General features: G+C 37.9%; 1 protein-coding gene across 5 annotated transcripts in view; it reads right to left on the bottom strand.

Annotated features, from left to right (window-relative positions):
• NEXN (nexilin F-actin binding protein) overlaps positions 1–14,164 on the bottom strand; it is a 211,841-nt gene that overhangs the window by 92,375 nt on the left and 105,302 nt on the right. For all 5 annotated transcript variants that reach the window (XR_013159386.1, XR_013159388.1, XR_013159391.1 and 2 more), the window contains one exon: positions 441–541. The gene's annotated coding sequence lies outside the window, so the exon portion shown is untranslated. The remainder of the gene's footprint in view (positions 1–440; positions 542–14,164) is intronic.

The following is a 14,164-nucleotide window of genomic DNA, read 5'->3' on the forward strand; positions in this document are numbered from 1 at the left end:
ATATTTTAATTTATACTTGTCTCATAATTTGGCCTTGGTTTATTTCTAGTGTTTCATGATTATTAAAACCCCACAATGAACAGTTTTATATTTAAATCTTTGAATTGGATCACTTACTTAAAACAAGGATCTAGAAGCATAACTTTTGAGCCAAAAAATCTGAACATTTTAAGGGTCTTGATAAAAGCTGACAAACTGCTTTCCAAAAAGACACTAAGCTACACGCCTCACCCACAATGTAGACTATAGGAAAGTGACCCTCCCTGAAGAGAGTATAAGCTCCTATGGACAGGAAGTACGTTTTATATATACTTTGTATCCCTGGTGTCACCACATGGTACAGGCTAAATAAATGGCTACTGGATTCTCTAACCACAATGGTAAAACTGGATTCTCTAACCACAGAAGAAAATTCCTCAATAGAAACATACATGTCCTACCTCTGCTGCTGAAGCAAAGGAATCAGTTGATGCAATGCTCAAGGTGTCTCGCGGGCCGACGTCATCTGCATTCCCCTTCATGGTGATATCTATATCTTTATCTTAAAAGTAAAAAGTGAAAAGTTCAGAAACTGATAACAGTACTTGTCACTGCCACAGTTCGCATTCTATAGATTTTTTGTTTTAATCTTAGTTTTAAAAAAAATCCCATTTAGACTATTGGGATCTAAAAGGAAAACAGCACAAATTAATAGGATATAATCTGACATGATTCTCATAGTCTATTCATTGTTTAACTGATTCTGAAACACTGCCAAGCGGAAGAAAAAGTATTTAAATCAGATGTTAATTTGCAATTAAAAAAGGGATTAAACTTAATTTTGGATTAAAGAGGTTTTCAAGCATATAAAGCATATAATATTAATAGTATAGGTATATACTAATAGGTATATATAAATAGGTATATAAATATATAAATTTATATAGGTATATAAATATTTAAATAGGTATATAAATAGGTATATATAATAACCAGTTGGATTATCTACCATACATGGTAAAATCAACACATACCAGAGCTAGTTTGAAACAGAGCAATTTAGTTACAAGATAACTTTACCCAAATTGGAAGAACTGGTTAGGTTTATTCAAATCAGTAGTATTATTAACATAAAATGTTGTCTGGCCAGTCACTTATAATAAAGTGATGGATAAAAACAATTCAAGAAAATATTTATGAGTTCTTTAAGCTTTAAGAACTACTCTAAAAAACTGAAAGGCTAAAAAGATCAAATCTAGGTCCCTGATGTTTACTTTGCTTACTTAAGAGCCAATATAACTGACCCAACAAGCCTTCAATCTTGGGGCTTGCCCTTAAGAAATTTATTTCTGCAATGGCAGAACATGCAGAAGGAAGCTGCATGTAATTATGTCTAAGAGTCACCCACAGAGAGCCTCTTTCATTGCTCAGATGTGGTCTCTCTCTTTAAGCCAACTCTGCAAATAAACTCACTACCCTCTCCACTGAATGGGACCTGACTCCCAAGGATGAACTTGGCCCTGGCATCATGGTACTGAGAATGACCAAAAGAGGGAAAAGAAATGGAACAAGATAAAGCTTCAGCGGCTAAGAAATTTCAGAGTTGAGAGGTCATTATGGAGGCTACTCTCCTGTAAGCATTAGCCAGATATTTCAAACTACCATAGTAAGCATGCCCCAACCAACAGTATTCCTGAAAACCCTAGGGAGTTCCCGGTGTTCTGTGTAAATCTTTACAAAACTTTTCTTAGTAAGTTTATTTTTTTCAGAAACTTAAGGCCTCAAGATTGATCCTAGGCCAGATTAGATCAACTGACAGGGATGAGGTATGACTGAGAAATTAGGATTTTTACAAGTACATTTACATTTCAAAGCTTTGTTAATAGTTACAATACATGTGTTCCAGTTATATTGCCCTTTTAATCCTGATTTAGTACTGTAGGGCAGAAACTTTTCATTGGATTGTCTCCACAGAGATGTGACATACACAATTGTAGGTATATCCTTTTGATTAGATGGAGATATGACTCCATGCATTCCAGGTGGGTCTTGATTAGTTTACTGAAATCCTTTAAAAGAGGAAACATTTGGAAGAAAGCCAGAAATGACAGAGCCAAGAGAGACAGAGAGGTAACACAGATGCCAACACTTGGAGAACAGAAACATAGATGTCTGGAGATGCTTGGAGCCATGAGATGTTCAGCAAGCCAAAACCCGGAGAGAGCCAAGGAAAGTCAAGAGATGAAAGCCAGCTCCAGAGAAGCAAAGTGAGGAACCCCCACAGGAACAGAGGCTGAAAGCAACAGAGCCCAGGAGCAAAGGATCAGCAGATGCCAGCCATATGACTACCCAGCTGTGCTGGTTTGAAAGGAATTATGCCCCCTAAGAAAAGCCATGTTTTAATATAAATCCCATTTCATAAAGGTAGAATAATCTCTATTCAATGCTGTATGTTTGAAACTGTAATCAGATCATCTCCCTGGATGATGTGATTTAGTCAAGAGTGGTTGTTAAACTGGATTAAGGGACGACATGTCTCCACCCATTTGGGTGGGTCTTCATCGGTTTATTGGAGTCCTATAAAAGAGGAAATATTTTGGAGAATGAGAGATTCAGAGAGAGCAACACTAGGAAGCAGAGAGCCCATCAGCCAGCGACCTTTGGAGATGAAGAAGGAAGACGCCTCCCAGGGAGCTTCACGAAACTGGAAGCCAGGAGAGAAAGCTAGAAGATGATGCTGTATTCGCCATGTGCCCTTCCAGCTGAGAGAGAAGCCCTGACTGTATTTGCCATGTGCCTTCTCACTTGAGGGAGAAACCCTGAACTTCATCAGGCTTCTTAAACCAAGGTATCTTACCCTGGATGGATGCCTTTGATTGAACATTTCTATAGATTTGTTTTAATTGGGACATTTCCTCAGCCTTAGAAATGTAAATTAGCAACTTATTAAATTCCCCTTTTTAAAAGCCGTTCCGTTTCTGGAATATTGCATTCCAGCAGCTAGCAAACTAGAACACCAGTTGAGAGGTGTTCCTGGCCCTTCGACCTTCCTTGAATTAAGGTATCTTTCCCTGGATGCCTTAGTTTGGACATTTTGATAGTAAACTTGCAACTTATTAATTTCCCCTTGTAAAAAGCCTTCCAATCTGGGTTCATTCCCCAGAGACAGCCCTGCCAAAACAAACAAAAAAAGCCATTCCCGTTCTGGTATATCTCATTCCAGAAGCTTGTAAACTAGAACAACAGGCTACCCATTAGCAATACTAAATGTGAGCGTGACTCTCTCGTCACATATTAGTATAAGCAATCTGTTAACATTAAAATTTCAAATAATGTGCTCATTTCCATGTTATTACATTGCAGCAAATAATTATATACTTCAGTATTTAACACAAAAATGAAAAAGCAAAGAATATATGTGTGCAGACTTTCCTTATTTTGATTCTCACATGCTAAAATTGTCTAATCCTTTACCTTCTTTGAAATGAAAGCAGAAATCTCTTTAGGTTTTTCATTCATCCAACTTTCCATGCCATAATTTTTTTTCCCAAAATAAAGTTCATTACCTTAACCAGAAATCTTTCAAGTTCTGTTTTAAATCCTCAAGTACCAGAAAACCCAGACATTTTGTGACTCTTTATAGGAAGCGTAAAGTTTTTAAAATTCAAACTATTAATTTAGTTTAAACTCAAAATTTTAGCAACCAATTATATTACAAAATTTTAGCCAAGCAGAAAAGAATAAGCTATAAATGGTCCAAGTTTCATTCATTGTAAATATCAAGAATAACCACACATGTCGCATATTTTTTCCTACTTTATTTTTTGTGCAACCAGAGATGACATTGTAACTACTTATCTTTCAAATTAAGTTATAATTATTTTCAGATGAAGATCAGTCTTTCAAAAATACTCATTTTTGAACTTAAAATCTTTCTACTACTAAATGAATATCAAGGGGGCAAAATTTGAGGTTCAATTATTTTATTTTCAAAAATGCATGTTCTGGAAGATGGCCAAATAGACTAGTTCAAGCTTAGCCCTGCTCCACGGAAGTCAGAGAAGAGACAGGAGGGCAACTAAGGTGGCAATTCAGGAATGCGGCTGACCAGGGAGAGCCTTCTGCACGATATGCAGCAGCCCTGGTTGCAGGGGCCGAGGAATTGAGAGGCAGAAAGCTGGAGCCTGGCGCGGAGGCACGGAGCCCGCAGGACTAGGAAGTAAGCCAGGCCACATTCTTGGGTACACTAACCCCACCAGCACAGCCCCATGACCAGTAACTCACTCCACACCCCATGCACCTGAACCTTGTCATCCACCATTCCCTGAGCTCCAGACACCCTTAACACACCAACCCCCAGTGCATATACCTGCCCCACTCCACCCCCACCCCAAGTACAGCTCAACCCACCTCTTCTGCACATCTCCTTCTGCATACCTCCCCCTCCCTGTTCCCTGTAGGCTGTTGCCAGTGCATAAAGGCCGCAGGCACAAACTTCCATATACAGGCTACCCCGCTGCACCCTTCACCCCCTACCCCCACCCCACACCCACAGTGTCGCAAGCCTCACTCTGTCCTGCCTGAGCTCTGCACATCCACTACTGCATTTCCAGGCCTACACATGTGCATGCCCCCCCAATCACATCATTCAGCTCTGGGAACAGCACTTTACAGCAATCCTAGAACCATGCGTGCACACAGCCCTCAGCCTCACTTCCCAACTATGAGAAAGTGCCAATCTGCACAGCCGGGTCACATCTGCCACTAATTCATGAAGGCATAAAGCCGTCCTGCTAACACAGCTCTACGCGTGTGCACAACGGGCCCCATGCCTTAGATCAGCTTACACTAGGATTGCCCCCCCAGACCAGTGCACCCACACAGCTACATCCTCTCTGGCCACTAAGTGCCCACATTCACAAGCAACAGCGTAACATCCCCAACCTGTGCCCATACCTGCCCTGAAACAAATCACCAGACTGAGCGCTCTACCCCATGCCCTGCTTCCTGTTGTACAACCATCCTCTAAACCCAGCAGTCCTTAGACAACTGAAAAAAATCAACTCCCAAAGTAAATCAATCAAGATATTTACATGTCACAAAGACAGCAGAAGATCATTAAGCATATCACAATGCAGACAGATACAGCCCTGCCTAATCACCAAGTTAAAACACCAGAGGAGACACAGACATTGGAACAAATAATCAAAGATGATCACAGAACTCTACTTAATAAAATAAGTGGGATAACAAATGACATAAAGGAGATCAAGAAGACAGTAGAAGAGCATTAAGAGGAATTTTTATTTTTGAAAGAATAAAAAGAAAAATAGTGGAAATCATGGAGATTAAAGACTCTGTTGACCAAATAAAAAACATACTGGAGGCACACAACACCACATTAAGTCCAGACTGGTGATTTTATTCCTGGATTCTGAGAGGCCATTTTATATATATAACCTGATATTCAGAGATAAAAATGAAGTCAAACAGGTTGGGGTTAAAGTAATTCAGAACATAGGGGTAAGGAAGACAGTGCCTATAGTTTAGAACCACATGTATTCTTTGAGATGAATGGAAAAAAGATTTATTTGATCTGGAACTGAAATTCTCTGTAGTCCATAATCTAATTCAACCTTTCTGTATAGCTCATTTGAACAAGTGAAACAGGAAGTACAGAATAAGAAAGAGATCCTTGGGCGGGCCGCGGTGGCTCAGCGGGCAAAGTGCTTGCCTGCTATGCCGGAGGACCTCGGTTCGATTCCCGGCCCCACCCCATGTAACAAAAACGGAGAAACAGAATACAATAAAACAAGAAAATGTTTAAAAATGTTTCCCTTTCCTCCTTCCTTCCTTCCTTCTATCCTTCCTTCCTTCTCTCTGTCTTTCCTTTAAAAAAAAAAAAGAAAGAGATCCTTTAATTCTGTATAGATTATTGTAATGCCTGGAAACATCCTAGAGTATATTAAGCAGCTAATCAAAAAGTATTGGCAAAGTCCCTAAGGGAAGGGTGAAAGAGTACAGAACTATTAAACCTTATCATCAGGGAATCCCCTGATACTGTGTCAAACTTTAGGGATACCCAAATCAATAGGTCATGCCCTCGATCATGAGGCTTAATCTTGTGAAGCTTATGTGGGTAGCAGAGAAGCTTAGACTATCTATAGGCATGCCTAAGAGTTACTTCTGGAGGACCTCTGCTGTTGCTCAGACGTGGCCTCAGTCTCTCTAAGCCCAACTCTGCAAATGAAATCACTGCTCTCCCCCCTACGTGGGACATGACATCCAGGGGTGAAAGTCTCCCTGGCAACATGGGGGAGGACTTCCAGGGATGAATCCAGACCTGGTACCATGGGATCAACAATTCCATCCTGACCAAAAAGGGAAAAGGAAGTGTGAGTAATAAAGTATCAGTGGCAGAGAGAGTTCAGAGTCAAGCGGCTACTCTGGGGGTTGCTCTTACATAAGCTCAGGTTGACCTTGCTACCTATCATAACCTGCCAACCCCCAACCAGGACCATTCCAGCCATCCTAAAGAACACCTAGGGCAATATATAAGATTCCACAAGGGTTCCATGCACTAGAGTAACTTTCCAGAAACCTACAATCTCCAGATGGGCCCCTAGTTCAGATAAATCCTGAAACCTAGCCCAGCCTCTCCAGAATATCAGATAGCTCCATCTCCCTACCCCATATTAGTGACAGACCCTTCCAATATCAAGAATTTAGAAGTGGGACGCAGGGGGAGAAGATGGCGGCTTAGTAAGACGCGCGGGTCTTAGTTCCTCCTCCAGAACAGCAACTAAAGAAACAGAAACAATACGAAACAGCTCCCGGAGCCACGACAGAGACTAAAAAGACAGCGTAACCCATTCTGGAATGGCTGAACAGGCAGGGAGAATCCGCTGCGGTGAGATACCCGAGGGGCGCGCGCTTTCCTGGGCCAGGGCGGCTGGCAACCGGGGTCCCTTCCACACATGTAGCTTCCCGGTCCGACTGGGAACGTTGGATAGCGGGGCCCTCCCGCCACGCTTGGCGTCTCAGGCCAGATGGGCAATTTGGACCGGCACTCCCCCAAGCCGCGGTGGCCGGCGACCCCCGCTCCACGCGCGGTTTCCCGGGCCAACTGCGAGATTCGGATTGGCAAGTTAAAGGAGCCACAGCATCTTTTACTGGTGGGACCCGCAGACAGACGAGCGCCATGAGCGCCACCTACTGGGCAGGAAAAGAAAAACAGAGCCCAGAGATTTCACAGAAAAACCTTTCAACCAGCCGGGTCCCACACCCAGGGAAATCTGATCAGATGCCCAGACACCAGCAGAAAATAACAGATCATGCTCGGAAAATTGAAGATATGGCCCAGTCAAAGGAACAAACCAATAGTTCAAATGAGATACAGGAGCTGAGACAACTAATGCTGAATATACGAACAGAAATGGAAAACCTCTTCAAAAACCAAATCAATAAATTGAGGGAGGACATGAAGAAGACATGGGCTGAACAAAAAGAAGAAATAGAAAATCTGAAAAAACAAATAACAGAACTTATGGGAGTGAAGGACAAAGTAGAAAAGATGGAAAAAACAATGGATACCTACAATGGTAGATTTAAAGAGACAGAAGCTACAATTAGTGAACTGGAGGATGGAACATCTGAATTCCAAAAAGAAACAGAAACTATAGGGAAAAGAATGGAAAAACTTGAGCAGGGGATCAGGGAACTGAATGACAATATGAAGCGCACAAATATACGTGTTGTAGGTGTCCCAGAAGGAGAAGAGAAGGGAAAAGGAGGAGAAAAACTAATGGAAGAAATTATCACTGAAAATTTCCCAACTCTTATGAAAGACCTAAAATTACAGATCCAAGAAGTGCAGCGCACCCCAAAGAGAACAGACCCAAATAGGCATTCTCCAAGACACTTACTAGTTAGAATGTCAGAGGTCAAAGAGAAAGAGAGGATCTTGAAAGCAGCAAGAGAAAAACAATCTGTCACATACAAGGGAAACCCAATAAGACTATGTGTAGATTTCTCAGCAGAAACCATGGAAGCTAGAAGACAGTGGGATGATATATTTAAATTACTAAAAGCAAAAAACTGCCAACCAAGACTTCTATATCCAGCAAAATTGTCCTTCAAAAATGAAGGAGAAATTAAAACATTTATAGACAAAAAGTCACTGAGAGAATTTGTGACCAAGAGACCAGCTCTGCAAGAAATACTAAAGGGAGCACTAGAGTCAGATACAAAAAGACAAAAGAGAGAGGTATGGAGTAAAGTGTAGAAAGAAGGAAAATCAGATATGATATATATAATACAAAAGCCAAAATGGTAGAGGAAAATATTATCCAAACAGTAATAACACTAAAAGGTAATGGACTGAATTCCCCAATCAAAAGACATAGACTGGCGAATGGATTACGACCCAGCAATACCACTGCTAGGTATCTACTCAAAGGACTTAAGGGCAAAGACACAGACGGACATTTGCACACCAGTGTTTATAGCAGCATTATTTACAATTGCAAAGAGATGGAAACAGCCAAAATGTCCATCAACAGATGAATGGCTAAACAAACTGTGGTGTATACCTACGATGGAATATTATGCAGCTTTAAGACAGACTAAACTTATGAAGCGTGTAATAACATGGATGGACCTAGAGAACATTATGTTGAGTGAGTCTAGCCAAAAACTAAAGGACAAATACTGTATGGTCCCACTGATGTGAACCGACATTCGAGAATAAACTTGGAATATATCATTGGTAACAGAGACCAGCAGGAGTTAGAAACAGGGTAAGATAATGGGTAATTGGAGCTGAAGGGATACAGACTGTGCAACAGGACTAGATACAAAAACTCAAAAATGGACAGCACAATAATACCCTATTGTAATGTAACTATGTTAAAACACTGAATGAAGCTGCACCTGAACTATGGTTTTTTGTTTGTTTGTTTGTTTGTATCTTTTGTTTTTGTTTTTCTCTTTTTCCTTTTTATATATATATATATTTTTATTATTATTATTATTTTAATTTTCTTCTCTATATTAACATTCTATATCTTTTTCTGCTGTTTTGCTAGTTCTTTTCCTAAATCGATGCAAATGTACTAAGAAATGATGATCATACACCTATGTGATGATACTAAGAATTACTGAGTGCATATGTAGAATGGAATGATTTCTAAATGTTGTGTTAATTTCTTTTCTTTTTTTATTTTAATTATTAAAAAAAAAAAAAAGAATTTAGAAGTGCCATAGCCCAAAAACCCCCAAAGAGAGACATGGAAAGATCAAAGGTGATGGTGGAATTATACATAGAAGATAGGATTTAACAAATGAATATGAATGCTGAATCATGAAATTGATAACTCTTTTAGCCTCCAGTATTTTAGAGCCGCTAGAAGTAAAAACCTAAAATTGTGAAACCGTAACCAATGCCAAAATCTGAAATATGTTCTACAACTAATCGTGGTGCTATGCTTTGAAATTTACAGCTTTTTTGCATATATGTTATTTTTCACAAAAAAAAAAAAGAAGGAAAAAAAGTCGATTGTGTTGATAAACAGGTATTTAAGCCCTCTAGCCTCCTATACTCTGGAGCAGCTAGAAGGAAAAATATGAGAGGACTATATGGTAGCCCTTGACAAACTCTGGGATCTGTTCTGTAACCACTTCCTGAAGAGTGCTTTGAAAACTGTTGTTTTTATTTCTTTGCTTTGAATGTATGTTACACTATTCAATTAAAAAAGTTGAAAAAAAAAGAAAAATATATGTTCTTTTAAAAGTTTATATTTTCCCATCAAGCTCAAGAATAAAACTGCATTATTGTTTATTGTTCTAAATAAGAAAAGCCTGGTATTTTTGGATGCTCAAATATTTGGAAAATTCTGATAAATCTCTTTTCAGTGCATATATGATTTAAAAATCACACGTGCACCTTGAGAAATTAATTACTTACAAAATTTAATTGTCATTTACAACCTTCAAACTTTATCTTCATAGTTATGAAGATAGAATAATTTCTATTCTCAGTATTAATTATGCAAAAAACAAAGTACAATTTTCAGCATGCAAAAGTACTCTAAAGACAGGATTAGATTTATACGCCAATTAAGTTAAATCCTGGTTTCATATGCTTTTGCCATGTTCAGTGTGGAACACAGACATTTATCTTGCATCACTTTACTTTTCAGACATTTCCCAAGAGCTACTAAAAGTCTGTTTTATTTCAAACAATCAACAATAACCGGCCATTCTATAACATCCAGATCAGTTACCATGGTTGTACTTTCTTAAAAAAACAAAAAAAATCTAACAAAGAAAAATGGCTCAATTTCAAGGAATGGGACAGATTTACTCATTAAATCTAACTGTAAACCACAGACCATAGATTCTTATTCCTGGAATGGCAGTTTAATAATTATAAAGAGAAATAATACATCTGTTTGTTAGCTAAGCCAATAAAAAGTATAAAGAAAGAATCTTGGGTAATGTCCCAAATTAACTGCTTTTCTGCATCCAATTAAAGTTAAAACTAATGTTTTAAAAAGTATCATCAATTCTTTTTTTTTATTAATTAAAAAAATAAACTAACACAACATTTAGAAATCATTCCATTGTACATATGCAATCAGTAATTCATAATATCATCACATAGATGTATGATCATCATTTCTTAGTACATATGCATCGATTTAGAAAAAGAAATAGCAAGACAACAGAAAAAGAAATAAAATGATAATATACAGAAAAAATAAAAATAAAAAATACAAAAATATATAAGAAAAAAAACTATAGCTCAGATGCAGCTTCATTCAGTGTTTTAACATAACTACATTACATTTAGGTAGTATTGTGCTGTCCATTTTTTTTTTTTAGAAATCATATTCTACATATGCAATCAGTAATTCTTAACATCATCACATAGATGCATGATCATCGTTTCTTAGTACATTTGCATCGGTTTAGAAGAACTAGCAATATAACCGAAAAAGATATAGAATGTTAATATAGAGAAAAAAAATAAAAGTAATAATAGTAAGAACAAAACAAAACAAAAACCTATAGCTCGGATGCAGCTTCATTCAGTGTTTTAACATGATTACTTTACAATTAGGTATTATTGTGCTGTCCATTTTTGAGTTTTTGTATCTAGTCCTATTGTACAGTCTGTATCCCATCAGCTCCAATTACCCATTATCTTACCTTGTTTCTAACTCCTGCTGAACTCTGTTACCAATGACATATTCCAAGTTTATTCTCGAGTGTCGATTCACATCATTGGGACCATACAGTATTTGTCTTTTAGTTTTTGGCTAGACTCACTCAGCATAATGTTCTCTAGGTCCATCCATGTTATTACATGCTTCATAAGTTTATCCGGCCTTAAAGCTGCATAATATTCCATCGTATGTATATACCACAGTTTGTTTAGCCACTCGTCTGTTGATGGACATTTTGGCTGTTTCCATCTCTTTGCAATTGTAAATAACGCTGCTAGAAACATTGGTGTGCAAATGTCTGTTTGAGTTTTTGCCCTTAATTCCTTTGAGTAGATTCCCAGCAATGGTATTGCTGGGTCGTATGGCAATTCTATATTCAGCTTTTTGAGGAACCGCCAAACTGCCTTCCACAGTGGTTGCACCCTTTGACATTCCCACCAACAGTGGATAAGTGTGCCTCTTTCTCCGCATCCTCTCCAGCACTTGTCATTTTCTGTTTTGTTGATAATGGCCATTCTGGTGGGTGTGAGATGATATCTCATTGTGGTTTTGATTTGCATTTCTCTAATGGCCAGGGACATTGAGCATCTCTTCATGTGCCTTTTGGCCATTTGTATTTCCTCCTCTGAGAGGTGTCTATTCAAGTCTTTTTCCCATTTTGTAATTGGGTTGGCTGTCTTTTTGTTGTTGAGTTGAACAATCTCATTATAAATTCTGGATACTAGACCTTTATCTCATATGTCATTTCCAAATATTGATTCCCATTGTGTAGGCTGTCTTTCTACTTTCTTGATGAAGTTCTCTGATGCACAAAAGTGTTTAATTTTGAGGAGTTCCCATTTATTTATTTCCTTCTTCAGTGCTCTTGCTTTAGGTTTAAGGTCCATAAAACTGCCTCCAATTGTAAGATTCATAAGATATCTCCCTACATTTTCCTCTAACTGTTTTATGGTCTTAGACCTAATGTTTAGATCTTTGATCCATTTTGAGTTAACTTTTGTGTAGGGTGTGAGATATGGGTCTTCTTTCATTCTTTTGCATATGGATATCCAGTTCTCTAGGCACCATTTATTGAAGAGACTGTTCTGTCCCAGGTGAGTTGGCTTGACTGCCTTATCAAAGATCAAATGTCCATAGATGAGAGGGTCTATATCTGAGCACTCTATTCGATTCCATTGGTCGATATATCTATCTTTATGCCAATACCAAACTGTTTTGACCACTGTGGCTTCATAATATGCCTTAAAGTCAGGCAGCGCAAGACCTCCAGCTTCGTTTTTTTTCCTCAAGATGTTTTTTAGCAATTCGGGGCACCCTAGTATCATCAATTCTTGATTATGATATTCAAAGACAGGAGCAACATGGAAAATTGAAAACCAATGGCTCCATCTTAGTCATTATTTTCAAATAACATTTTGACCAAAAATTTTTGGAAGAAAGAAATGCTGAAACCACAATGAGATATCATTACACACCTGCCAGAAAGATAAGTATTAGGAAAAATGGCAATATCTTTGCAACAATGTGAGTTTCTACCACACACTACAGGTAGAAAAGTAAATTGGCAGAATCACTTTGGAAAGTTTGAAATCATCTACAAAAGTTCACAACTGCATTCTCTATGACATAGAATTCTATCCATGTGTATGATAAACAGAAAAATGCATGCATACATACACTAAAATTTTCATAATAGCACTGTTTATAATAGCAAATTGGAAAGAACCCAACTCTTGATCTACCATTAAATACATAAACTGTGGTATATTCATAAAATGAAATACTATACTAATCAATGAAAGCAAACAGATAGCAGTTACATGCAAGAACATGGATGAATCTCTCAGTATGATGAGTAAAGAATTATATTTACAATTTCATTCATACAAAATATAAGAACAGGCAAAACTAAACTATAGTGATTAGCACTACATACTCAGGTGATAAATTATAAAGAAAAGTCAGGAAATAAATCGCATGAACATCACCACAGTGGGCAGTTTTATGGGTGGGTCAGGACAGTGATTGGTTTGGAGGGTATTGATTTGGAGGGGTCACAAGCTTACCTTCTGGGAAATTGGCAATGTTTTATTTTTCCATCTACATGATAGTTACACAAAAGTATATGAAAAATCACTGTACATTTTTATTTTGTGCACGTTCCTTAAAGAAATAGAAGAAGAAGAAAACAATCCTGATTATACTATCTTGGCCCCAAGTAGTTGAAAACAAAAAAATGGGTCCATCAGAACTTCAAAAGGGAGGGGACGTAAGATAAGATAATGAATTCTTCTTGTATCTCAATGTTGGCAATGAAACTGTTAAATTATCAGACTATGAATTGTTTTCTTGACTGAAGAATCTGCAATGTTATTAGGTTCAAAAAATCAAAAAAGGTGATGAGTGTTCAGTATTAATAGCATATTAAAATAATTTGGGCAGTGCAACAGTGGGTCAGTGGTAGAATTCTCGCCTGCCATGCCAGAGACCTGGGTTAGATTCTTGGAGCCTGCCCATGGCAAAAAAAATTACAATTTATCTGCAATCTGTAGGGAAATACCAAAAATAGTAATAGTAGCAGAGGTAATATGTAATACCAAGCATATACCACTCACAACCTTTGTTCTCCTAGTTCATCAACATTTCTTTGTTATTTGATGATTGGCTTAGAATTTTAAGTGGGAACATTTAAGTTGGGATAATCAAATAGTTACAGGAAGAAGACATGGAAACTGGGGAAGATGACTATTTAATTACAGCAATAAAGGTGTGATTAAATCAATCAAAATAAACATTTATTGTGTACTTACTATTTGCCAGAGATCAAGTTACATGCTTTACAATTATGATCTAATTTAATTCGCACAATAACCCTTTGAAGTAGGTACTATTTTCCCCCCATTTTAAAAATTAAGTAGTTAAGGCACAGAAGGGTTAAGTAACTGCTTCCAACTCAC

The sequence above is a fragment of the Tamandua tetradactyla genome, chromosome 11, assembly GCF_023851605.1.
Source record: "Tamandua tetradactyla isolate mTamTet1 chromosome 11, mTamTet1.pri, whole genome shotgun sequence".
Lineage (NCBI taxonomy): Eukaryota > Metazoa > Chordata > Mammalia > Pilosa > Myrmecophagidae > Tamandua > Tamandua tetradactyla.